The following is a 13816-nucleotide window of genomic DNA, read 5'->3' as shown; positions in this document are numbered from 1 at the left end:
TGAGATTGAGGGTCTCTAATGACTTCATGACTGTGGCATATCTGATGCCTGGGAAAGTTTCTATGCAAGGCATAGGATGCTTAGCTGCTATGGTAACACCTTGCTTGAGGAGGCTCTGTGCAAGAGTCTTATCAGCTCTGGGCTGGGGATGTGGCTCAAGCGGTAGTGCACTGGCCTGGTATGCGTGTGGCCCGGGGTTTGACCCTCAGCACCACATACAAACAAAGATGTTGACCCACTTGAATCTAATGTATGAAATATGATATGTCAAGGGGCTGAGGATGTGGCTCAAGCAGTAGCTCACTCACCTTGCATGAGTGTGGCCGGGGTTCGATCCTCAGCACCACATACAAACAACGATGTTATGTCCACCGATTACTAATCTCTCCCTCTATCACTCTCTCTAAAAAAAAAATGTCAAGAGCTTTGTAATGTTTTGAACAACCAATAATAAAAAAAAAAAAGATGTTGTGTCCACGGAGAACTAAAAAATTTTTAAAAATTTAAAAAAAAATTTAAAAAATATTTAAAAAAATATTTTAAAAAATTCTCTCTCTCTCTCTCTCTCTCTCTCTCTCTCTCTCTCTCTCTCACTCTCTCTCTCTCTCACTCTCTCTCTCCTTAAAAAAAAAAAAAAAAGAGAGTCTTATCAGCTTTGCAAGTTTGACCACACAGGATGTAGCAGTTAACAGTACACATGCCGAGGGGTAGGGGTAGGGGGGCTCTGGGGTTGTGGCTCTGCAGTAGAGTTCTCTCCTCCCAAGTGCAAGGTCCTGGGTTCATTTATTTATTTATAAGTAAGTAAAATAAAGGTTTTGTGTCCAACTACCACTAAAAAAAAAAAAATATTAAAAAATAAAAATAAAAAACAGTACACATGGCATTTTCTTAGGTCACACTCAGTTGTAACTCACAAGCCACAACAAATTCCACGGTCTCATTTGGCACTTTCACAAAGGCACACACTGCACAAGAAACCTCAGACGTTGCCATCAGCTGTGAAAGGAGAGGAAAAGATGAATGAAGATTATGAACTCAAGGACCCATTGGGACTTCCAGAGAAAGAGACTGAGCTTGATAACCTGACAGAGCTCAACACTGTCCACAAGAAGTGGATTTCTATCCTCACATTAAGGAAGGAAATATGGACATTCAGAGACCAGAGCAGAAAAGGAAGAACTCATGGGTGACTTTCAGTGAGATGATAAGATCATCAACTCAGATGATGTGGATCCCTCAGTTGAGCAATTCCGGAACATGGTGCAAATTGCAGTAGTCCCAGTGAAGAAAAAGTGAGTGGAGGGCCCTGGATCCCTGGCCTGGAGGAATGAGGGAGCAGGCACATGCAGAATTTTGCCTTTAGTGGGGGATTCTATGGGGGATTTCCCCCAACACAGTGAAGCAGGCTCCCAGCCGCATGGCATTCACGGGACAGCACTTGTGGGTGGCTTGCCCATGCCATACCCAAACCTTGCTCCTGATGTGGACTTGACTCCCATCGTGCCATCAGCAGTGAAAATGAACCACGCACCAACTCCTGCAGTCTATAACCCTGAAGCTGTTCATGAGCCAAAGAAGAAAAAATATGCAGAGGGACTTGGCTGAGCAAGAAGCCCACACCTTTCTTTCTTATGCAGAGAAAGTTTTCATAGTCATTTTAAATAAACTGCCTTGGCTCTTTGCCTGGCCTTTTATTGCCTCCTTCCTCCTTCTCCTTTCTAAGATCATTTTTCATGTGAGGTCACATACCCCAGGTTGAATCCAGAGTTGTGGAGGTAGCAGTAGCCTCACCAGTCTCAGGGTCCCCACAGTTTCATTTATATTCACTGTCTTTGCAAGTCCCAGGTAGCAAAAGGGTTGCCATGAATCCCAGTGTTATCAAAAATGTTTAGCATTCTTTCATTAAGCTAAGATTTAAACTTAGAAGTGTTTCATCAGGTCTTAAGTTTTGAGATCCAATTTGTCAAAAAAAGAAAAGAAAATGGGGTATGTATACACAATGGAATATTACTCAGCTCTAAAGAAGAATGAGATTTTGGCATTTGCCAGTAAATAGATGGAACTGGAGCCTATCATGCTAAGTGAAATAAGCCAGTCTCCCCAAACCAAAGGTTGAATGTTCTCTCTGACATGTGGATGCTAACACACAACAAGGGAGGGTAGGAAGAGGAAGTGCAGAAGTTCATTGGGTTAGACAAAGAGGAATGAAGGAAAGAGAAGGGATGGGAATAGGAAAGGCAGTGGAGTGAATTGGACATAATTTTTCTATGCTCACATATGAATACACACCCAGTGTAACACCACATCTTGAACAATCACAAAAATTATATTCAGCTTTATATATTATACATACCCCATGTATGTATAATATATCAAAATACATTCTCTATCACGTATAACTAAAAAAGAACAAATAAAAAAATTAAATGTTATATGCTTTAAATTTTCATATGCTCTAAAAGATTTGCATGAATTAATCAATTGAACTTCATAAGAGCCCTTTGGGACTGAGAGCTATCAATCCCATTTTACAAATAAGGAAACAATCCACTGAAGTTGACTCTCAGGGAACCAGGACTCTAGGGAAACTCTAGCCCAAATACCACCCTGTTATGTTGATTCCTGTACCTGTCCACCTGCCCTATTCCAAGTCACCTCTTGCTGTGGCTCTGCCCAATTTCCCTTTCCCTACCAGATACCAATACCAGATGGAATCTATTGCATTTCTCACCATTCTTACAGTTGGTTGTCTAGTGTGAAATGACACATAAGCTGATGGAATGTGCTTGCTGGAAGAGGTGACATTGGCACTGACATCGGAATCAATGGCATTTACGTCAGGATGTGTGAGGCGGACTGTCGGATCCATGTGAAGCTGGGCTTTGGGGCTGTGAAATAAAGAAGTGATGACTCATCTACTTGGCCACTACTGGTCTTTCTCCTTCAACATTGCCCCTTCCAATCCCTGCTGCACTCTAGGATGGACCGGAAGGAGCAGCCTAACCACACCCTTGCCCACCTGCATGGCTTAAATCAGAGTGTCAGCGACAGCTGGGGTCTTACCCAATGGATGAAATGTAAGAGGATCCATTTCTAAGCTCAGGTGATTGTTGGTAGAATTCAGTTCTTATGCATTGTTAGGCTCACAGCCTCACTTAGTTGTTGGCTGGTGACCAGACATGGAACTCAGTTCATTGCCATTTGGACACAGAACTCAGTGCCATGTGGACCTTTCCATTTCAGCAGAGCTTGCAAGCAGAGAAGGCAGAAAACAACATCAGTACCAGGAGTGGTGATGCATGTCAGTAGTCCCAGCTACCTAGGAGGCTGAGGCAGGAGGATTGCAAGTTTGAGGCCAGCCTGGGCAATTTAGCCAGATCCTGTCTCAAAACAAAACAAAACAAACAAACAAACAAAAACAGAAAGAAAAAAGAGCTGGGGATGATGCTTAGTGATAGAGTGCTTAACTAGCATATGCAAGGATCTGGGTGGGGAGGGGGGGAAGCATCACCTGGCAAGACAGAAGTCACAACTTCACATGATCATGACACTTTTGCCATAATTCTATTGCTTAAAAGCAAGTCATTGGTCCCACACACTCCCAACATGAGGAGATTTCACAAGGGCATGAAAACCAGGAGGAAGTTCACTGGGCAGCATCTTACAGTTTGTTTGCATCAGGAGGTTCTTGGTGAGAGACAACAGGAACAGGAGGTAGTGAGTCTCGGGACAGGTTTGCTCACTTTAGTCCCACAATAGATTCTGAAATGTAATCCCAGTGATTCAGGAGGTTGAGGAGGAGGATCACAAGTTCAAGACCAAACTTAACAACTTATTAGCGAGACCCTCAGCAACTTGGAGACCTTATCTTAAAATAAAAAGGGCGGGGGATGTGGCTCAGTTGTAAAGCATCCCTGGGTTCAAACCCCAGTATCAAAATCATACACAATGGCCCTGTAACTCAGTGGCAGCCTCTGCTGGGTGTGGTCTGAGAGCAGTGTAAGATATTTGGCTCATTTTATTTTTGTATCTGAGAAACACAGGTGGAATACAAATAGACAAAAATTTCCAACCTTGTGGAATATATATTTTATTGGGTAGAAACAAGACTTTATACTACAAACTTAGTGTATTCGTTCCTTTTGCTAATATAGAAACATCACCACAAGTTTAGTAGCTTAAGCACACACACACACACACACACACACACACACACACACACACACACACACATGCAAATTTATTCTCTTACAGCTAGCCCTAGAGGTCAGAAGTTTAAAAGCGTCCATAGGCTTCCTTAGTGCATTGATACCAGAGATTCTGGAAGAGAATCCCTTTTCCTTGTCATTTCCGGCTTCTGGAGCCTGCCCACATTCCTTGGCTGGAGATCCCTTCCTCCATCTTCAAAACCAGCAGCACAGAATCTTTTCTCCCCTCTGAACCTCTACTTCCAACTTTTCCTCTTTTTTTTTTTTTTTTGAAACTTTGACTTGCCTGCCTCCTCCTTTTTAATTTATTTTTTAAGTTTTAGGTGGACATAATATCTTTATTTTATATTTATGTGGTGCTGACGATCGAACCCAGTGCCTCATGCATACTAGGCGAGCATTCTACCACTGAGCCACATCCCCAGCTCCACTGCCTCCTTTTATACAGACTTTATGATTACATTTTATAATACAAACTTAGTGTATTCGTTTATGATTACCTAGCTAATCCAGGAAACCTTCTCCATCTCCATATCCATAACTACTACATCTGCAAATTCCCTTTTGTCGTATGAGGTAATATATTCATAAGTACCAGGGATTAGGATGTGGACGTCTTTGGGAGCTATTATTTTGCCTACCAAACATACTTTAAAAATTCAAGTTTGGGCTGGAGATGTGGCTCAAGCGGTAGCGTGCTTGCCTGGCATGCGTGCGGCCCGGGTTCGATTCTCAGCACCACATACAAACAAAGATGTTGTGTCTGCCGAAAACTAAAAAATAAATATATTAAAAAATAATAATAATAAAAAAATAAAAATTCAAGTTTTATATTAGAAGCTGATAAGAACTAGAGGAAAAAATATAGCAGAGAACATGATCCAGGGTGTGGGTTTATGGTGAGAGAGAAGATGGCTCTTTTATTAGAATGACCAGTATGGAACTCATTTAGAAGGTGACTGGTTTGTAAATGGAATCCTTAAGGATCATTCCAACACAACTATGTAAATTTCTCAGAGAGCCATATGAAATTGAAGGAGTCATCGAGTAATTCATAGATTCTAGGAAAGGCAGGCATGGCGCACCAACAGAAGACCATGGGAGGAGTTCCCAGAGAGCAGGCTCATCCAAGCAGGTGGGAAGTGAGAACGAGAACCCAGAGTAAGTGCCCCTCCTGGGATTCAGGGTGAAGTACACAGCAAAATGAATGAGGGGATTTTGCTGGTTTATTTGAATGTTTTCAGTTCATGATTAAAGGAGACTAGCTGAGGAACTTGTGGCAGGGACCAGCCTTATCACACTGGTGCACGTGGTTCCCTGGGTGGGGGCGTTCATAGTCTGTTTGTGGTGAGGTTAAATCATTAAGAAAATAAGAACTCTTAAAATTTTATGATATAGTGACCACTGAGGAAAGATTCAAAGAGCATGAAGAATCATCCCTGGTGTCAGTGCACTAAGGAAGAAGCATGCTTGTGTGTTTCCAGAAGAGCAAGGAGGCCTGGATGGCTGAAACAGAGAGCAAGGCCTTGAGTGAGTTTCTCTGAGTACACAGAGAAGTTAGAAGACAGTTTTGAGAGCCAGGCAAGGTGGCGCACACCCATAATCCCAGAAGTTTAGCTGGCTGAGGCAGGACAATTGCAAGTTCAAGGCCAGCCTCAGCAACTTAGGGAGACCCTATGCAACTAGAGTTGAGACCTTATTTCAAAGTAAAACATAGAAAGGGCTGGGGATGTGGCTCAGTGGTAAATCGCCCCATGTTAAATCCCCAGTACCAAAAAATAAAATTAAAAATCAATGAAATTGACAGAACTTCAGTTAGATTGACTAAGATTTAAAAAAGGGAAGACAAAATAACTAAAATCAGAAATTAAAGTGAGAGAATTATTACCAATTCTAAATGTAAAAAGGATTATCAGATAACAAGTATTATGAAAAAATGGTATACCAACAAATTAGATAACCTAGATGAAACTGACAAATTTCTAGAAGTACAACCTACTGAGAACCATGAAGAAATAGAAAACTTGAATAGACTTAAACTAGTAGGAATATCAAATCAATAATCAAAAGCATCCCAAAAAAGAAAATCCCAGAACTATATGGCCTCATTGGAACATTTAAAAAATAATTAATATCTATTCTTTCAATTTTTTCCCAAAAATTGAAAAGGAAGGAATACTTCCTAATTATTCTATTAGTCCAGCAATTCCATGATTCTAAAGCCTGACAAATATACTCCAAGAAAACTACAGATTAGTATCCCTTATGAGCACTGAACTATACACAAAGGGGCTATGGTTGTAGCTCAGTGGTAGAGTGCTTGCCTAAGCATGTTTGAGGCACTGGGATTGATTCTCAGCACCACATAAAAAATAAACAAATAAATAAAGGTAAAACATTTAAAAATTATAAAGAAAAAAGAAATATATACAACAAATACATTACTGTGAGTAATGGACACAGTGGCACACACTTGTAATTCCAGCAACTTGGGAGTCTGAAGCAGGAGGATCACAAGTTTGAAGCTAGGTTCAGCAAAATAAAACAAAAAACAGGGTTTGGGATGTAGCTCAGAAGTAGAGCACCCCTTGGTTAAATTCCTATTACCTTAAAAAATCAAACTTAGGGGCTAGTGTTGTGACTCATTGGTAGAGTGCTCCCCTACCACGGGTGAGGCCCTAGGTTCAATCCTCAACACCATATAAAAATAAATAAATAAAGGTATTGTGATCATCTACATCTAAAAATATTTTTTAAAAAAAATCACACTGAACTCAGTAGCATAATAAAAGATTTGTGCAACACAACCAAAGGGTATTTACTCATGGAATGCTACGATGTTTCAACATACAAAAATCGATCAGTATGGGCTAGGGGTGTAGCTCAGTGGCAGGGCACTTGCCCTGGGTTCAATCCCCAGCACTACAAAAATAAAATAACACATTTTATTTTTAGTACATGATTATCTGAATTAATACAGAGAAAGCATGTGACAAAATTCAATACCCTTACATGATACACAATACACACACTCAAAACACTAGGAAAAAGGACACTTCCTCAATATAATAAAGGTCATATATTCAAAATCCACAGCTAAGATCATAATAAATGGTAAAAAACTAAGAGATTTTCCTTTAAGATCTGGAAAAAGGGCTGGGGTTGTGGCTCAGTGGTAGAGCAATTGCCTCGCACATGCGAGACCCTGGGTTCAATCCTCAGCATCACATAAAAATAAATGAATGAAATAAAGGTATTGTGTCCAACTACTAAATTAAAAAAAAAAAGATCTGGAAAAAGACAAGGAGGCCTGCTTTTACCACTTCTATTCAATATAGGATTGGAAGTTCTGGCCAGTATAGTCATGCAAGAAAAGGAATAAACATCATCTAAACTAGAAAGGAAGAAGCGACCCCCAGGTGCTGGTGAGCACTCTGAGAATGTCACTTAGGTTACGCTGGCTGATACTGCTGCTCAAGTCTTCTGTATTCTTCCTGATCATTTGTGTTATTCATTCTATCAGTTCTGGCAAGGGATGTTAAAATATACAACCATGAACTATGAAAAAAAAAAAAAAGCAAAATTATCTCCTTTTGCAGATGACATGTAGAATCCCCTAAAGCTTCCCAAAGAATTAATTGTTAGAGATAATGAGTTCAGTAAAATTGGAGAACACAAAATCAACACACAAAAACCAGTTGACTTTCAATGCACTAACAATAATACAAAAAAGAAAATGAAGAAAACAGTCCCAGTTATAATACCATAAAAATGGTAAAATACTTCAGCATTAGATTAATCAAGAAAATAAATGAATTGTACAATGAAAACCATAGAGCATTACTGAAAGAAATTTTAAAAGACACAAATAAACAGATATCTTGTGTTCCTGAATTTGAAGACATAAATGTTGTTAAGATGCCAACACTTCCTGTGTTAGCTTTTCATTGTTGTAAAATACCTGACACAAACAACTTAAAAGGAAAATTTATTTATCTTGGCTTTGGGTTTCGGAGGTTTCAGTTCATGATCAGCTGACTCTGTTGTTTTTAAGCCTGAGAGAAGCAGAATATCATGCAAAACTACTTAGTTCATAGCAGTCAGGAGGCAGAGGGAAAGAGGAAACTGCTCAGAACAAAATATTCCCGGGTCACAGCGCCTCTCCCCAAGCTACTTCCTCTAACTAGGCCCCACCTCCTACAGCTTCTACCAGCTCCTTATGATAATTCATTCAATTTGTTAATCCATCAAATGAGTCCATTAATGAGGTTACAGATCTCATGATCCAGTCATTTCCTAAAAGCTCCACCTGTGAACATTGCTGCATTGAGGATCAAGTCTTCAAGTATATGAGTCTTTGGGAGACATCCCAGATCCAAACCATAATACTACCTAAAGTGATCTGCAGTTTCAATGCAGTCCTTGTAAAAATCTCAGTGACATTTTTTTTTTTTTTGGCAAAAATAGAAAATGCCTTCTAAAATTCACATGTAATCTCAAGGTATCACAAATAGTCAAAATAATCTTGAAAAAGAAGAATAAAGTTGAGTGATTTCAAAACTCATTATAAAGCTACAGTAATGAACATTAGGGACAGGCAAGGCAAATCTGTATTCAGAATATGTGTCTACCCTTGTGAAGACAAATTCAATGACGCAAGGAGTCTAATCAACCTGCCACTAAGTGACTTGTTGATTTTTCCAGGAATTCTGGACAAATTGGAGACTCAACCTCATCCTTCACGATTGACTGGTTAGGTGCTAAACAGTGATGGAGCATGACCTACTTTAGTGAGGGGAAGTCTATGTTCAGGAGCTCATGTTAGTCTCTGTTCTTGGAGCCATGCTTTCTTTGAATAATCCCTAGAGGAGCTGGGTAAAGAGGCTGATATCTCCTGGATAGATTCCTTTCCGCTGACTGTTGAGTCTTCTACTCACAGAATGCCTTCTAGTGGGCATTCAGGAGAATCAATATCTTTGTACCCTTGGCAGTCCAAACTTCTTTATCATCAATCTTACAATCTTTATCTTTCCAAGTCCCATGACTACTCAGTCAACACATTTGTGTCTTAATGAATCAGTACAAATCTGTACTCAATTATCTCTTCTTCTATTTGAAGTCGACAAGCAGATATCCTGCTTAAAGTTCTGCCTGTTTGGAAGATTTTCCTTCACCAGCGTCTCCTGGCACCACAGCTGAGAATAGCTATAAAGCAACAGTTGTCCACTTTCAGTTGATGTCAGAGTATCATACAGGAAAAACCCATAGAAACTACCGTGAATTCAAAGAGATTACATTTATAACCAAACCTTAATAAGTCCTCACTCAGGGCTGGGGTTGTGGCTCAGTTGTAGAGCACTCACTCAGCACATGCGAGGCCCTGGGTTCGATTCTCAGCACCACATAAAAATAAGTAAACAAAATAAAGGTATTGTGTCCAACTACAACTAAAAAGTAAATATTAAAAAAAAAATAAGCCCCCACTCAGAAAATAAATGGTCCAAGATAGCCATATTGGGTTTCTAAATGATACATCATTTCTGAGATAGGTTCTAAAAAATCCCACAAAGTCTGAGTATTTTCATTTTTTATTGTACAGTTGCTCTCAGGGAAAAGCTTGAAGTGAGAGTCATAGTGAAACATGCCCCCATTACAGTTTTCTAGTTCAAAAAGACTGCCCATCAATCTAGAAGTTATGAATCAGCTGGTTCTGGTTATGAATCAGCTTAATTAGGGAACTAGATGAGAGTTTGTAAATTCTCAACATGGTGACTCATCAAATTTATGCCCATCAAACCTAGAACACTTCCTGGGTGGGGGTTGTGGCTCAGTGATAGAGCACTCGCCCAGCACCTGCAAGGCCTTGGGTTCCATCCTCAGCACCACGTAAAAATACATAAATAAAATAAAGGTATATTGTGTCCAACTAAAAAAAAACACAAACCTAGAACAATTCCACCTATATATATCAAGCAGCACCTTAGTAAACTGTCCATCTAATTTATCTTTATTTCCTAGGGACCATGATTGACTGTCTCCACAGAACCTCACATGATTACCACCACTCTAATCTGAGGCTTGTTATGGTGACTATATCTCTCTTTCACTGGATGATAAATGCCATACCCTGGCTTCTGCCACTCTGAGATTCCCTAGGGTTTCCATTAATATTAGGGAACCCAGCTGCATTCCTGCATGCCTGGATGAAAAGAGTAAACTCCGGGCTTTCCTGAGGCTATAAACATAGGTCGTAACTAAGCAGATTGCATATAATAGATGATTTCTCACATCTCCCTCTCCTCAAGCTTCTCTGTTATGCTGCAGAAATTCTGGTATTTCAACCTCACTGACCTGTCAAATGCAGACTTTAATTAACCAATTCAGCAGACAGGTGCTCAAGGTAACGCATTACATTTTATGTCTAAGATGAGGGCACCATAGTGACAAATTCAACTTGACCTAGTCTTATATTTTGTCCTTAATTAACGCCCTGGAAATCACTCCTCTACATGTTTCCAAGACTGTGTCCATTCAAATTAGTGACATCCTACTACTCTGGTGTAGGACTGTCTCCTGATAGAGCAGGCCTGTCCTTCTATGTCTGAGAAATACAGTAATCTACCTTTCATTACAAGCTTAGAGGTAATGAGAGATGATGAGGGGGATTCCTGAAGAGAATCAGATCCTCTTATGAAGCAAGATGTTATTGAACATTTAATATGCAGGGAAAGGGTGATTTCTTGAGAAAGGAAAGGAAAGGAAAGAGGGATAGGAAGTTTCAGAGTTCTTCCTCAGTGTCTTTAGCTTGGCATATTGACATATGGGGTTTCATATTTAACTGGTACTGTGACACCACCATTGTTAGACTGAGAAAGGGGGTTTGGTTCTCAGCTGTATAACCTTTGTACCTACAGAAGGCATGAAAAGTTTTCAATTTATTCTTGTCACTCGATCCTCTTTGGAAGGAGTTATTCCATACCACACTATTTGTAATCACAGTACCGAAAGCTACAGCTGCATGATCTTGAAGTATCTTGCACTTCATTCCAAACCATTACTGTTGAATACCAAACAAAAATGTTATCTGGGCACTTTTCCAATATGTGTTATGCTGAGATTGCAATAAATCACTGAGTCCATCTTAAAGCAAGAGGTAGAACCATTTTTATTCACCAGCTATTGGCCAAGGGACAGGCTACAAGTTTATACCCTTCAACCTCCCCTAGGGGTTAGAGTACACCTTTTATACCACAAGGAAAGACTGTCAGTACATTAGTCATAAATGGCTGTTGCTATGATTCAAAACCATGAACAAATATCATGAGATTTAAAATCATAAGCAGAAGTGGGTCAAAATAACCCTAGTTGAGTACAAGTTAAAGAATGGTTACTAGTCCGGACAGTCATTCTCTGACAGGGTACATTATCCAAGAAAAATGGGAACCAAAAAGAGAACAAATTTACATTGTGTAAGAAGTGCAGAAACATTTGCATTTCTAAGCAGAGTGTGCTAAGCAGGATCAGGATGACAGAGGCAAAATTTTCTCATGGGAAAAGCATGTTTTACATGACATGGAGTCTCAGGGTAAAACGGAGTCCGTTTGTATATATATATATATATTAGCAACCCAATCCTAGACTTCCATTAAACATCTGTTCCCCTGGGTCCACCCTGATACAAAATACTGTTAGTAGTCAGTGTATCCGCAGGAGGTAAATAATACATTCAAGTAGGGAAACCTGCCGCAGTCCGGCTGCAGCATAATAAGGGGGGGGGGGGTGGTGGTGACAAATAACTTCTGTACCTTGATGCAGCAGGAATAGGAGCCGTTTATTGTAGGACAACAGAGCTATTTATACATTTTGCACAGCTTATCTAATTAGCATAAACTAGATACATCAGTCAACCAATAAGGAATCTCCACACTTAATGGCTTGCTTTTGTTATTTCTCAAACCACTCCCTCTGGCATTTTGCCAGGCACCATCCAGACTTGTTTACAAACTCTAACATTTCCCTGGCAAAATACCAGGTGTTATTTTGACTTGTCTACAGACCTTAACAGAAACCAAGAAGAATCTAATGAAATTATTATTTACAATGGTGTGAGCAGTGTTAAGGAACACAAACAAAAGATCCTGAGGCACCCTGGGAGAAGCCAATGCCTTACCACCCTCAGACCTGAAGGGGAAAGAGGAGGGAACTGTTACCAGACCTTGACACAGAGAGGTAACCTGATAGGAGGGCAGAACCAGAGACTGCAAACTCTGACTGAGGAATTTCACAGTCTAGCAGGCTGGGATGTTATGCTCTCTTAGTCTCCAAATTCTTGCCCATGCCTCCCATTGGCCAAATCCCTTGGGCAAAGGAAATTTGGTACAATCTGTAAAGTCCTGCCTAAATAGCGTGGAGAAGAATGATCTGGAAGAGCAAATCATGTAGCCAACACAGAGGACCGGCTTGATATGATTTCCAAACTCTTTTTCGGTAGGAGAAATATAAGCTGCTGAGAAATCCATCCACTCTAATGTTATTACTTCAATTCCAAGCTCTTTAGATATATTATTAAATTTTCTATGCTTAAATATATAGTAATTTATTTATGAACAAATGATTTAAAATAACTTACACAATCTTAAATTTATATCCTCAATCGCATGTTTTAATTTGGAGAATTAGATAGTTCCAATTTAAAACATTTAGAGCTGGGCATGGTGACACATACCTGTAATCCCAGCAACTCAGGAGAATGAGGCAAAAGAATTACAAATTCAAGGCAAGCCTCAGCAACTTAGTGAGACCCTAAGCAACTTAGCAAGACCCCATCTCAAAAAGTAAAAAGGGGTCAGGCACAGCAGCACACGCCTATAATTCCAGTGGCTCAGGAAGCTGAAGCAGGAGGATTGTGAGTTCAAGTTAGCAAAAAAGGTGCTAAGCAACTCAGATCCTGTCTCTAAATAAAATACAAAAAAGGGCTAGGGATGTGGCTCAATGGTCAAGTGCCTCTGAGTTCAATCCCTGGTACCAAAAAAAAAAAAAAAGTAAAAAGGGCTGGGATTTAACTCAATGTTTAAATGCACCTGGATTCAAAAAAAAAAAAAAAAAAAGCTAAGGACCCATGATAGGGCTGAGCATGTAGCCAGTGACAGAGATCACTTGCCTAGCATGCCCAAGTCCTGAGTTCAGTCCCCAGTACCACAAAAAAAAAAAAAAAAAAAACTAAATAAAACCAATCAAGTATTCACAATAAAGTGGGCTATATTATTTCGGATACTGTTTCTTCTACTTTCAATAGATCAAACAAAAGCAATCATTAAAGTATTTTCAAGGTTCTGCATCTTATGTACATTACTGAAGTTTCATTGATAATGGTTAACTTAAAATCTTTTTAAAAAAAATTTTCCTCATTTCAGTAGACACACATTCTCAACAAGTTATTATTTGATTTATTGGTATATATATATTTATTTTTTAGAGAGAGAATTTTAATATTTATTTTTTAGTTTTCAGCGGACACAACATCTTTGTTTATATGTGGTGCTGAGGATCGAATCCGGGCTGCATGCATGCCAGGCAAGCGTGCTACCGCTTGAGCTACATCCCCAGCC

General features: G+C 39.6%; 1 pseudogene; it reads left to right on the top strand.

Annotated features, from left to right (window-relative positions):
- The first annotated feature begins 19 nt into the window (after positions 1-19).
- Positions 20-1699, top strand: LOC110597095 (nuclear inhibitor of protein phosphatase 1 pseudogene; annotated as a pseudogene).
- Positions 1700-13816: the final 12117 nt, after the last annotated feature.

Source organism: Ictidomys tridecemlineatus, chromosome 8 (genome assembly GCF_052094955.1).
Source record: "Ictidomys tridecemlineatus isolate mIctTri1 chromosome 8, mIctTri1.hap1, whole genome shotgun sequence".
Classification (NCBI taxonomy): domain Eukaryota; kingdom Metazoa; phylum Chordata; class Mammalia; order Rodentia; family Sciuridae; genus Ictidomys; species Ictidomys tridecemlineatus.
The sequence above is the reverse complement of the archived record's forward strand: the minus strand, read 5'-3'. Positions and strand labels throughout refer to the sequence as shown.